Genomic DNA, 14,108 nt, shown 5'->3' with positions numbered 1-14,108 from the left:
CCTTCTAAATTGACTTAAAAAACATAAAAACTAAATTAAAACAGATTTAAGACACTTGGGAACAAGGAAATAAAAAAAAAGGGGTTTTAGTTTTGACGAAGTTGAAATAAACAAACAAAATGCAAAAATGGACAGATTGTAAACAAGTGTTGTGAAACAAGATAGTTGGTGAATTAGCTTGAGGTTCTTTCTCCACACATGATATTTATGCATATGAATCAATTTCCAGTTATTCCTTCATTGAATTATGAACGACAATGCCCCAAATTAACCGTGACATCACTAGTTAACCCTCAGATTTTCCTTATATTATTGGATTGGATGGCATTATTCGACAACCCAAAACATTCTCAAAAGTTCCCTACATGTCATCATAATAGAGATACAATCGAAGATCATTAAGAATAATGAAAACCATAAGCATTGACAAAGCATTTGCAACTATCACATCATGTTACTCATGCTAAGAATTAAACTTAACGCGATCGTGACAAGCGACCTTCACTACTTTCAAGTATAAGTTAGTAACGATTATGTGAAACCTTCTTAAACTTTAGCCACATATTCATGCATGCTAATTAAGTGTCGACCCTCAATCAACAAACACAAATAAGTTAACATCAAATAGTTAAGCCAATTGCATTCACGAATCAAGAGTTCATAACCGGAATTCATCAATTCATATCACATAAATAATCATGGTATTGAAATCACCCCTAGCCAAAAAGGGTTTAGTTCCTCATACAAAACAAAGAGAATTGAAATTAAACATTGAAATCAAAGAAACGCCTAAACATTCCAACACCTCCAACGTGAATTGTATGAACGTTTAGGCCCTCTTATCTTCCTCTTCGTTGTGGCACAAGATCTAAAGATAGTTGGTTTGGGGGGATGGAAGTGTGGAATGGAGTGGGGAATTATGGAAATAGGTGAGGAGTGGTGGAGAAAATGGTGCAGAAAATGGAGAGAAACTCACGGCCAAAGGGGGAAGTGTTTGTGTTGTGAATGAGATGATTCATGAATGAATAAATGCTAGGGTATTTATAGGAGTAGTGGAGGGAACATATGGCTGTTTGTTTAAGCATTTGTGTGGAGGAATGATGGAAAAACAGCTAGGACAACAAGTGAAAGCTGGAAATGGCATGTGTTGGCATGTGTATGTGCTGGAATTTGCATTGAAAGCCCACGGCATTGAGTGTTTGTTTGATGATTTTCTGGCTACATGATGAAAGGTTAATGAATAATGCATGTAGGTGGCAGCAATGATGTAGAATTAGAGCTGGAAATGAAGGGGAAAACTGGAAAGGTAATGGGATTGCACGGCAAAGGTGTTAATGGTGCTGAAAATGCATGTGAATGCATGCTGGAATTGCATAAGCAAGCTGAAAAGGGGAATGAATGCCACGGCATTGAGTTGTTGTTGGTGTGTGAATGCATGTGTTGAATGATTAAAGTGCATGTGGGTGAATATGTAGCTGAAATGATGAAGTAGGAAGGTGGAAATGCATGTGAAATGCTGGAAAGGGATTGGGATACACGGCACAAGGGTGAATGGTGCTGTTTTGTGTGTGAATGGTTGTTGTTTTGCATGTGAAGTGTGTGTGAATGTATGTGGGTTAAATGATTAAAGGGGGTGGAAGATGGCTGAATGATGGATTGAATAATGAGGCTCTAGGGTGGAATAAATGGTGATGCATGAGATGGAATGATGAATGAATGGAATGAAGTGTGTATGCACGATTTTGGTGTGGAGAAAAGGGGTGAATGTGTGGCTGATTTGTGGTTTAATTAATGAAAGAATAAAGGGTGCATGTTTGAAGGATTAAAGGGACATGTGGGGTGTAATGCATGTGGCTTGTTTGTGGTGAGTGAATGTGCACGGCAAGGGGAAGATTTCTTGATGGTTTTGGGGTTGTGATGCATGTGAATGCATGTGAATGGTGGGGACAAAGGGGGAAACAAGGCACAAGGGTGCTTGAGTGAATGATTGAATGTGCATGTGGATTAGGTTGTGAAAGCATGTGAATGCATGTGTTAGGTTGTTGTTGTGATAAGTGATAAGTGTATGATATGATAAGTGAATGATATGATAAGTGAATGGTTTGATAAGTGATAAATGAATGATATGTGGTGAGTGATAAGTGAATGGAAGTGATAAGTGATAAATGGACTACTTTAAAAGGCTAGGGTTTAAGTACATAGAATGGGCCTAAAATAGGTTGGTTTGCATGGCATAATATGTTTGATTGGGCTAGAGGTTTTCCATGGCTCAAAGGATTTGTTTGATTGGGCTAGGCCCTTTGTTTGATGTCCCCAAAGAGCATACAAGGCTTCAATTTCGTCCATCCTCTTTGCTCCATGATTAAGCTATCCAATCCATGCCCAAAAGTGCCCCAAATAGCCTCAAAATGCACTTTCTTGCTCCCTAAGCCCTTAGAACCTGAAAACACACAAAAGAAGCATAAAGGACTAAAATAACTAGAGAAACATAACGTAAATGCACGAGAACAAGCCATTTAGGTCGCATGAATATGCTCCTATCAAACTCCCCCACACTTATCTTTTGCTAGTCCTCGAGCAAAACAGAATAAAAACAAATAAACAAAACGACACTAAACACGTAAAACACAACCTACACCTTCCAACAATCGTTTCAGGGATTTCCAATGCACATGACAAGTTAAAAATCATTATTCCCATAGAATTTAGCCATCTTTACCCTTAAGTACATTCTTAATCATAGTCACCACATGCTAGTTCGCAATTAAGCATTTAAAACCATGTTTTGAATGTAGTAACATGCCTTAGAGAATTTGCTCAATTCCTTTCAAGATATGCACTCAATTTTCACTCAGATTTTCTAACTACACACCCTAATCTAGTCATATGTGAGAAGATTGATGTAAACATGAAAACGAACACTCACATATATGTATCACAAAGAACGCTATTTTTGGAGTTAATAAGCATGTTTAGATATGATCTCATGAATGGAATGCTACTACTTAGACGCGAGAACCAGTGACACCATATGCTCATACCAAGTTCAAACTCCACAAATTGAAACACATAACACTCAAGATTGAAGTCACGGGTTGTAATGGGGCTCGGGGCGTGTGGATAACAAAGAAGGGATATGGAAAACAAAGGTTCTTAAAGAAATAGTGAGCAAGGCAATTGAATCAACTTAGAATTCACTTTTGAATGAAAACTCAACTTTGGAACAAAAAGGGAGACAATTTAGGGCCAGAATTGGTGTTTTGAGCCCTTTCTTCAATCACTCATTCTTTCATTTTTTTCAAGCTCTTTTTTTCTTTCTTTCTTTCTTTTCTTTTCTGTTTTTCTTTTCTTTTGAAACTCAAAACATACTTAAGAACAAGCATTCCTTCCCCCACACTCATTTTCTTGCATAATGTAACTCAAAAGGAATTCATTTTAAGTTATGCTCACTATCTTTTAAGAACAAGGGTGTGGATTGTCCTAAACTAGGCTAGGTGAGGATAATGTGGGTTGACAAAGAATAAAGGCTAAACAAAGCTCAACGGGGGTAAAACTTACAACATATACGAAATATGGGAAGTGAGGTTATTTTGCTATGGTGGCAACTACACAACTTCATCTTGATATATGTTATGTAAATCAATAACATGCTTTGAATGAAATGGGCATGAGTCCTAGCATTTGGAACTATATGATGAAACGCCTTCTAAGTAGTAACCAAGCAAAGAATAATGAGATCATGCAACAACTTTGGAAAACAAGAAATCACAGATTATACTCTCCAAAGAACGTTATAGGCTCAAGTCTCTCAGGGTTGTAGCGTTTGTTTGAGTTCCTTCCTTCAAGCATGTTACAAAAATGAATTTTTCTTTTATGATTGCATGTGAAGTCATACATTATAACCATAACCAAGCCTATACCAAGAGTAAATCAAACTTTTCCCCATGTTTTTAACTCTTTTTAACAGTCATGCAATTAGAAACCAAATCCTTATCATTGTGTTGGAAGGTGACCTACGACACAAAAACGACTCAAAACACTCTTTTTAGGCTTTTCAAAACATGTTTTTCAAATTTTTATGTGATTTTCGAATTTTTAAGTCAAAACACACTAAACACACTTAAAAACAGCAAGAAACAACATTTGAAGTTATGGTGGATAAAACCCTACGAATTTGCATCAAAACACTTTAGTAACTCCCCCACACTTATTTCAAACATTGTCCTCAATGTTTTAAGCTTAAAACCACACTAAACACAAGCAAACATATAAACAGCAATTAAACATACTAAACATGGCAGAATGAATCTAACAAAGAGAAGAGTTTAGGGATGCAAATCTGGTTATGGAGTGTAAATTCCATCTTCTCCTTGGTGATTGCAGTGAGGCTTCATCTTGAGTTTTTCCACAGGCTACTCTTGAACTGAGCTGGAGATTCTTTTGGTTTCCTCCGATCGTTGATTTTCCTTTGTGCTACTCTTGAACTGGGCAGCAGGATTCTTTTGGTCTCCCCCGAAGGTCTGAGCTTACTCCTTTTATCTGTTTCTTTGTTCAATCTCTCCAATTCGTATTGAAGAGGGTTAGAGGATAGCTCAGCAAAGCTAGGTAAGCAACCAGGGAATAGAGTCCAGATAGACTCCAAGTGCCGGCTGATTGCTTCTTTCACTTTGCCATGCAAGTAATATCAAGGACAAAGGAAAAGACAGGGAAAGAGCATGATATGAGATACCTTTGCTTTCGCCCTTGATGATATGAGATACCTTTGCTTTCGAAGAGGCAGCGAATGAATCCACATGCTTCGATCCACCGTTTCCTCTTCCTCATTCGTACTGCAGGCATTTGGTATCTTCTTTGGGGGATACATCCATGTGTTGAAAGTGTGTTCTCAAGAGAAGGAGAAATCTGAGCATGTTTGAGAGGGTTGGTTGCAGCTTACATTTTCGGCCGAGAAGGAAAGTTATGCGCTTCTGGTTGTATGCCTTGCCATGAATGTTGATGTATATAGGAATTGTAATGGCAAATGGCAGTGCGGATGCGGCAATGTCTTCCACGCGTCTTCTGAAAAGCCGGGAGCTTTTGACAAAGTTGCACTCGCTTTCTGAAAAGCCGGGAGATTTCGGCTTTGTCACCCACGTTTGTCGGCTAAAGTGTGCAGCTGATTTCTCGCCTTCCACGCGTCTTCTGAAAAGCTGGGAGCTTTTGACAAAGTTACAGACGCTTTTCTCAAAAGCCGGGATTGCGTCTGACGAGCTGGCGATCTTTACGCCGGAAATTCCGGTTTTGAAGAGTGGTGTCTCTTCATTTCTGAATCGGTGAACGCCTCTCCTTTAATAGAGGTGATCGATCACCTCTAGCATGCACACTTGAAAATTGCCCAGAAATCGTCTCCGGCCTGTCGAGATTTCACTCTATCCAACCCTTCTCTGTTAACTTCTTGAAAAATGGCTAGCTCATCTAACCCATCGAACATTTGCTTAGATTTGAGTCTAAGCAATGATCCTGTTGCGCCGCGTCAGGATAAGGTATGGTGCCCGTCTTTCTTAGCTTCTCATGGCCCTCTTACAGATGAGGACTCTGTGATGACGGATCCAGCAACGGCTACGATAGTGGCTCGGAACCTCCTCACTCTCAAAGACAGTCAGCTGCTTTCAGGACGGTCCGATGAGTTGGCCGTTCAAGAGTCCTTGGCTCTTAGCGTTCAGTGCGCTGGCTCTGTGTCCAACATGGGCCAACGCCTTCTTGCTCGCTCCCGTCAGGTTGAATCTTTGATGGCGGAGGTGGAGAGTCTTAAGCAGAAGATCAAACAGCTTAAGTACGAGAACCGAAGTTTGCACGTACTTGCCAATAATTATTCGACAGGCATGAAGAGGAAGCTTGATGAGCTTGATAACCGTCAAAGGCTTGCGGCTTTCTTCCAGAGGTACCTCTTTCCTGGGCCATCCAGCGTTCCACCAAGGTTTGGGGCCTTGAATGATCTATCTTCGGTGCCTCCCGCTCCGATGCCTTCCGCTCCAATGCCTCTTGCTCCGATGCCTCTTGCTCCGAGAGTGTTGCCACGTAGTGGGGCCTTACGTACACAACCTTTGTGAAGGCTCCATCTTTCTGCCATGTTTTTTTTTTTTTTTTTTTTTTTTTTTTTGTAATCACTCGGAAATTAATGAACAAGCGTTATTCACTGTAATGGGTTGCCTCCCACGAAGCGCTTTCTTTTACGTCTTGCAGCCGGACGAGTACTCTCTTCAATCTTCATTTGAGCCCACGGAATGGAAAGGAATGTCTTCCACCACTTGCCCCACACCATGCTCGTAATATGGCTTCAACCGATGCCCGTTCACCTTGAATTCTACGCCATTCCTTAAGCTTTTTATGTGGACTGCACCATAAGGTAAAATGTTAGTAACAACAAACGGGCCAATCCATTTAGAACGCAACTTACCAGGAAACAAACGTAGGCGAGAGTTGAAAAGTAACACTTTCTGCCCAACTGTGAAGGTCTTGGTTCGAATCATTTTATCATGGAATGCTTTGGTCTTGGCTTTGTACATCCGGGCATTCTCATAGGCTTCATTCCGAATCTCCTCAAGTTCATTCAATTGGAGCTTCCTATGAACTCCCGCTGCATCTATGTCCATGTTGAAAGTCTTCACGGCCCAATGTGCCTTGTGCTCTAACTCTACGGGCAAATGACATGGCTTACCATAGACGAGCCGAAAAGGTGACATCCCAATGGGTGTTTTGTACGCCGTACGATATGCCCACAGTGCATCATCTAAACGTAAGCTCCAATCCCTCCTTGTTGGTCCAACGGTCTTCTCCAAAATTTGTTTGATTTCTCGGTTAGACACCTCGGCTTGCCCATTTGTTTGAGGATGGTAAGGTGTGGAGACCTTATGGTTGACATGGTACTTTCTTAGCAACGCCTCAATGGTCCGATTGCAAAAGTGAGACCCTCCATCACTTATGATTACTCTCGGCATTCCAAACCTAGCAAAAATGTTAGTTTTCACGAAATCTGCAACCACCTTAGAATCGTTAGTACGGGTGGCTTTTGCTTCCACCCATTTAGAAACATAATCAATGGCTAGCAAGATATAAGTGAAACCATAAGATGGAGGGAAAGGGCCCATGAAATCAATGCCCCAAACATCAAAAATTTCAACATTAAAGACAGGGGTTTGCGGCATTTGGTCCTTGGTACCTATGTTACCCATTCGTTGGCAACGATCACAAGACATACAAAAGGTTCTAGCATCCCTAAATATAGTCGGCCAATAAAAACCACACTCTAGAACCTTGAGGGCAGTGCGTTGTGTGCCAAAATGACCACCACATGCATATGTGTGACAAAAGCTTAGAATTGAGTGAAATTCATAATCATGCACACATCTACGTACAATTTGATATGAGCAATACTTCCACAAATAAGGGTCATCCCAAACATAGAAACGTGCATCATTTTTAAGCTTATTACGTTGGTGCTTGTTTAGTTCATTTGGAAATTGTTTAGCCACCAAGTAATTCACTAAATCTGCAGACCATGGTTCACTTACCTCAATGGATAGCAGCTGCTCATCGAGAAAAGTTTCAGGGATAGGTACGGCATGTTCATGCTCCTCGTGGATCATTCGGCTTAAATGGTCAGCCACTACATTCTCGCTTCCTTTCTTATCCCGGATTTCAATATCAAATTCTTGAAGAAGAAGAATCCAACGGATAAGCCTCGGCTTTGCTTCCTTTTTCGTGAGCAAGTACCTCAAAGCTGCATGATCAGAATAAACGATTACTTTAGTACCAATTAAATATGAACGGAATTTATCTAAAGCAAAAACCACAGCTAGAAGTTCTTTTTCCGTCGTGGAGTAGTTCAATTGGGCATCATCGAGAGTCCGAGAGGCATAGTATATGACATGCGGCCGCTTGTCTCTTCTTTGTCCTAGAACAGCTCCTAATGCATAGTCGGATGCATCGCACATGAGCTCGAACGGAAGGCTCCAATCTGGAGGTACAATAATGGGGGCCGAGACTAGCTTCTCCTTGAGTTGGTTAAATGCCGAATTACACTCTTCATCAAACTTAAATGGCACATCTTTTTGAAGCAATCGGCAAAGAGGGTTGGACATCTTGGAGAAGTCCTTGATAAAACGCCTATAGAACCCTGCATGGCCAAGAAACGAACGTACCTCTCTAACCGAAGTAGGAGAGGGTAAGTGACGTACAAGGTCTATTTTCGATTTATCTACTTCAATTCCTTTTTCTGAAACAATATGTCCTAAAACTATACCTTGTTTGACCATAAAGTGACATTTCTCCCAATTCAAGACAAGGTTAGTTTCAACACATCGTTTCAAAATTAAGGTCAGATTATCCAAGCAATTATCAAATGAACTCCCAAACACACTGAAATCATCCATGAAAACCTCAATGATCTTTTCAACAAAATCGGAAAATATACTTACCATACACCTTTGGAAAGTGGCCGGTGCGTTGCATAAGCCAAATGGCATGCGACGATAAGCAAATGTTCCAAAGGGACATGTGAATGTGGTCTTCTCTTGATCATCCGGGGCTATCACAATTTGGTTATATCCAGAGTATCCATCAAGAAAATAGTAAAAAGCATGACCGGCTAACCTTTCGAGCATCTGGTCGATGAATGGCAAAGGAAAGTGATCTTTCCTTGTCATGGCATTTAGCTTTCGGTAATCGATACATACTCGCCATCCAGTCTGAATGCGTATAGGCACGAGCTCATTCTCATCATTCTTGATAACAGTTACTCCGGACTTCTTGGGAACGACTTGAACTGGAGAGACCCAACGGCTATCGGAGATAGGGTAGATCACTCCGCAATCCAAAAGCTTGATTATTTCCTTCTTCACCACTTCCATCATCGGAGGGTTGAGACGGCGTTGAGCCTCTCGGGATGGCTTAGTCCCCTCCTCAAGAAGTATACGGTGCATGCATGTGGTAGGGCTTATTCCTTTAATGTCGGCCAAAGTCAACCCTATGGCCATTTTGTGTTCTCGCAGCACCCTCACAAGCTTCTCCGCCTCCATTGCCGTGAGACTTGATGAAATGATGACGGGCAATGTTTCGCCTTCTCCCAAAAACACATACTTCAAATGGTCCGGCAACGGCTTAAGTTCAAGCGATGGTGCCTGAACAACAGAAGGTAGCATCTTAGTGGAAACTGAATTTGAAAGTGAGAGTGGAACCTTACCATATTGTTGTGGCAATGACTCAAGGGCTGCCACAACCTCAATTATTTCTTCACTAGAACCCATGGCAAAGAATTCCTCCTCCTTGCCGTGGCCTTGCATTGGCCCAAATCCTTCATTTTTGCACTCTATGGCCTTAGTGATGGTTGTTTCCAGGGCGTCCTCGTTCAATTCTTCAAGGTATACCTGCGCCAAAGAATCGATAACATCAATGGAAAAACAAGAATGGTCATCAACGGGATATCTCATAGTTTCAGAAATATTAAAATCAATCACTTCCCCCATCGAATTCCATTGTCAAGGTGCCTTTGTATACATCAATCTTCGTTCGGGCCGTCTTTATGAATGGCCTACCAAGGAGAATCGGCAAAGATGTAGAATGGGCTGAATCCTCCATGTCTAGGACGTAGAAATCAGCCGGAAAAATTAAATGGTTCACCTGCACAAGCACATCTTCCAAAACTCCTTTTGGATACGCGTTAGAACGATCGGCCAATTGTATAATTACACCATCTTGTTTTAATTCACCCAAATTCATAGATGCATAAATGGAATAAGGCATGACATTTATGGATGCACCTAAATCAAGCATGGCATGTTCAAAACGATTATGTCCAATCACACAAGGAATCGTGAAACTACCGGGGTCTTTGCACTTGGTAGGCAGTTTACGTTGCAAAACAGCGGACACATTCTCGCTTACCTTCACTACCTCTTTGTTTGCCCTTCTTCTCTTTGTATTGCATAGGTCTTTGAGGAATTTAGCATACTTTGGAACCTGTTTGATTGCATCGAGAAGCGGTATGTTCACTTGCACCTTCCGGAACGTTTCAAGAATGTCCTTCTCGCTTTCTTCCTTTTTTTCTTCCATGAACCTGCGAGGAAAAGGTACATTGGGCAGATTAGGACGTGAAGTACATGAATTTGAACTTAAATTACCTGATTTGGCCGAGTTAACGATCCCTCACTTATCCATTCTACTACAATTGTCAAACGAGGGTTTAATTTGAGTGTCAAGTAATTCTCACATCAAATTTTGGCGCCGTTGCCGGGGATTAGGAGGGCTTGCTAAAACCTTCTAAATTGACTTAAAAACATAAAAACTAAATTAAAACAGATTTAAGACACTTGGGAACAAGGAAATAAAAAAAAAGGGGTTTTAGTTTTGACGAAGTTGAAATAAACAAACAAAATGCAAAAATGGACAGATTGTAAACAAGTGTTGTGAAACAAGATGGTTGGTGAATTAGCTAGAGGTTCTTTCTCCACACATGATATTTATGCATATGAATCAATTTCCAGTTATTCCTTCATTGAATTATGAACGACAATGCCCCAAATTAACCGTGACATCACTAGTTAACCCTCAGATTTTCCTTATATTATTGGATTGGATGGCATCATTCGACAACCCAAAACATTCTCAAAAGTTCCCTACATGTCATCATAACAGAGATACAATCGAAGATCATTAAGAATAATGAAAACCATAAGCATTGACAAAGCATTTGCAACTATGACATCATGTTACTCATGCTAAGAATTAAACTTAACGCGATCGTGACAAGCGACCTTCACTACTTTCAAGTATAAGTTAGTAACGATTATGTGAAACCTTCTTAAACTTTAGCCACATATTCATGCATGCTAATTAAGTGTCGACCCTCAATCAACAAACACAAATAAGTTAATCATCAAATAGTTAAGCCAATTGCATTCACGAATCAAGAGTTCATAACCGGAATTCATCAATTCATATCACATAAATAATCATGGTATTGAAATCACCCCTAGCCAAAAAGGGTTTAGTTCCTCTTACAAAACAAAGAGAATTGAAATTAAACATTGAAATCAAAGAAACGCCTAAACATTCCAACAACTCCAACGTGAATTGTATGAACGTTTAGGCCCTCTTATCTTCCTCTTCATTGTGGCACAAGATCTAAAGATAGTTGGTTTGGGGGGATGGAAGTGTGGAATGGAGTGGGGAATTATGGAAATAGGTGAGGAGTGGTGGAGAAAATGGTGCAGAAAATGGAGAGAAACTCACGGCCAAAGGGGGAAGTGTTTGTGTTGTGAATGAGATGATTCATGAATGAATGAATGCTAGGGTATTTATAGGAGTAGTGGAGGGAACATATGGCTGTTTGTTTAAGCATTTGTGTGGAGGAATGATGGAAAAACAGCTAGGACAACAAGTGAAAGCTGGAAATGGCATGTGTTGGCATGTGTATGTGCTGGAATTTGCATTGAAAGCCCATGGCATTGAGTGTTTGTTTGATGATTTTCTGGCTACATGATGAAAGGTTAATGAATAATGCATGTAAGTGGCAGCAATGATGTAGAATTAAAGCTGGAAATGAAAGGGAAAACTGGAAAGGTAATGGGATTGCATGGCAAAGGTGTTAATGGTGCTGAAAATGCATGTGAATGCATGCTGGAATTGCATAAGCAAGCTGAAAAGGGGAATGAATGCCACGGCATTGAGTTGTTGTTGGTGTGTGAATGCATGTGTTGAATGATTAAAGTGCATGTGGGTGAATATGTAGCTGAAATGATGAAGTAGGAAGGTGGAAATGCATGTGAAATGCTGGAAAGGGATTGGGATACACGGCACAAGGGTGAATGGTGCTATTTTGTGTGTGAATGGTTGTTGTTTTGCATGTGAAGTGTGTGTGAATGTATGTGGGTTAAATGATTAAAGGGGGTGGAAGATGGCTGAATGATGGATTGAATAATGAGGCTCTAGGGTGGAATAAATGGTGATGCATGAGATGGAATGATGAATGAATGGAATGAAGTGTGTATGCACGGTTTTGGTGTGAAGAAAAGGGGTGAATGTGTGGCTGATTTGTGGTTTAATTAATGAAAGAATAAAGGGTGCATGTTTGAAGGATTAAAGGGACATGTGGGGTGTAATGCATGTGGCTTGTTTGTGGTGAGTGAATGTGCACGGCAAGGGGAAGATTTCTTGATGGTTTTGGGGTTGTGATGCATGTGAATGCATGTGAATGGTGGGGACAAAGGGGGAAACAAGGCACAAGGGTGCTTGAGTGAATGATTGAATGTGCATGTGGATTAGGTTGTGAAAGCATGTGAATGCATGTGTTAGGTTGTTGTTGTGATAAGTGATAAGTGTATGATATGATAAGTGAATGATATGATAAGTGAATGGTTTGATAAGTGATAAATGAATGATATGTGGTGATAAATGAATGATATGTGGTGAGTGATAAGTGATAAATGGACTAGTTTAAAGGGCTAGGGTTTAAGTACATAGAATGGGCCTAAAATAGGTTGGTTTGCATGGCATAATATGTTTGATTGGGCTAGAGGTTTTCCATGGCTCAAAGGATTTGTTTGATTGGGCTAGGCCCTTTGTTTGATGTCCCCAAAGAGCATACAAGGCTTCAATTTCGTCCATCCTCTTTGCTCCATGATTAAGCTATCCAATCCATGCCCAAAAGTGCCCCAAATAGCCTCAAAATGCACTTTCTTGCTCCCTAAGCCCTTAGAACCTGAAAACACACAAAAGAAGCATAAAGGACTAAAATAACTAGAGAAACATAACGTAAATGCACGAGAACAAGCCATTTAAGTCGCATGAATATGCTCCTATTAGCTCTCCACCACCAAATAATCATGCAAACATGTTATGTTTCATTCAAATTCCTTCTATTTTCGGATGAAGATGCTCAAGTTGGCTCAATGTTAGAACTCAACCTATTACTCTTTCTTATGTAGTATGTTAAGAGAATGGCGTTTTCAACTTAACTTAGTCCCTAACATGCAATCTAGAATGGCATGTTCATAGATTTAACAAGTAGAAATCATTAAGAACGAAAAGAGTTTGAGTCATCACAAGGCATCGTAAGTACTGGCGTTGTCTTACTTATCCTAGAAAATGATTCACATGTTAATCGCAATTAACAAGTACTACTCTAGAACATATGTAGGTCCTCATTCGACAAGGGTAGGCACACACATTTTCATAGCATTAGAATCCTAGATATGCTTACTAAGTATGCATCCGTAGAAAACACATAAAGAATTCATCAATGAGGCAAGTAGTGAACCAATTTTCATCCATTATAAAAGTAATTCAAACGAAATGTCATAACAAACTTGCAATCATATTCGGGGCTTCAAACAGCCCCTAACTACTAAAAATTTAGTTACACAATCCTTAAGTGAAAACAAAAGATAGACATGAGTTTGAGAAAATAGAACCGAAAGAAATTGACTAAGGATCTCCCTTTTCCTTCCTTCCCCAACGCTACTTTTAAACCAAGTCTTGCTGCATCATTTTCTTCTCCTTAACTCACCCACTAATAGCCATTAGTGATGACAATTACTCCCTCTTAATCCTCATCCTTAATTCCATTTCCTCTAATATTTGAATAGGTGTCAGCTGGTTTGTTCTTGATCGCATCAGTTTTGGCTGCTAGATTTATTGGATTTATTGCTTTCAATGCTTTCTTGTCAGTTACAAACTGTTCAGCCTCTTGGGAACCTTTCAGTGATAAAATGGCATAACGTCTTCTAGAAAAATGATATTAACAATCCGCGAAATGTTCCAGAAAATAGACATCCATAGCTTTCCAACCATATAAGGCGCATTCTCTAATTCATTCTGAGCTGTCTGCAACTTGCTTCCAAAGTTAGCTGATCTGCACAGGCTGTTTTGACGAATTTGTTACTTAAAATCCCACTTGTGCTATTTTTCTTTTCTTTACTTGATAAATCCTACAAAACACAAAAACAAAGTAAATAGCTCAAAAATATAAGGAACTAAGTAAGAAAAGACAAGTGAATTTGATGTAAAATTTACATACCTTAGCTAGCGCTAAACAAGCTAATCCAAGCTCATCTTCCTGATTCAAATGTTAA

The sequence above is a fragment of a genome, unplaced genomic scaffold (genome assembly GCF_019419815.1).
Source record: "Pyrus x bretschneideri cultivar Hongxiangsu unplaced genomic scaffold, Pyrus_bretschneideri_v1 Contig204, whole genome shotgun sequence".
Taxonomy (NCBI): Eukaryota; Viridiplantae; Streptophyta; class Magnoliopsida; order Rosales; family Rosaceae; genus Pyrus; species Pyrus x bretschneideri.
This window is presented reverse-complemented; position numbering follows the sequence as displayed.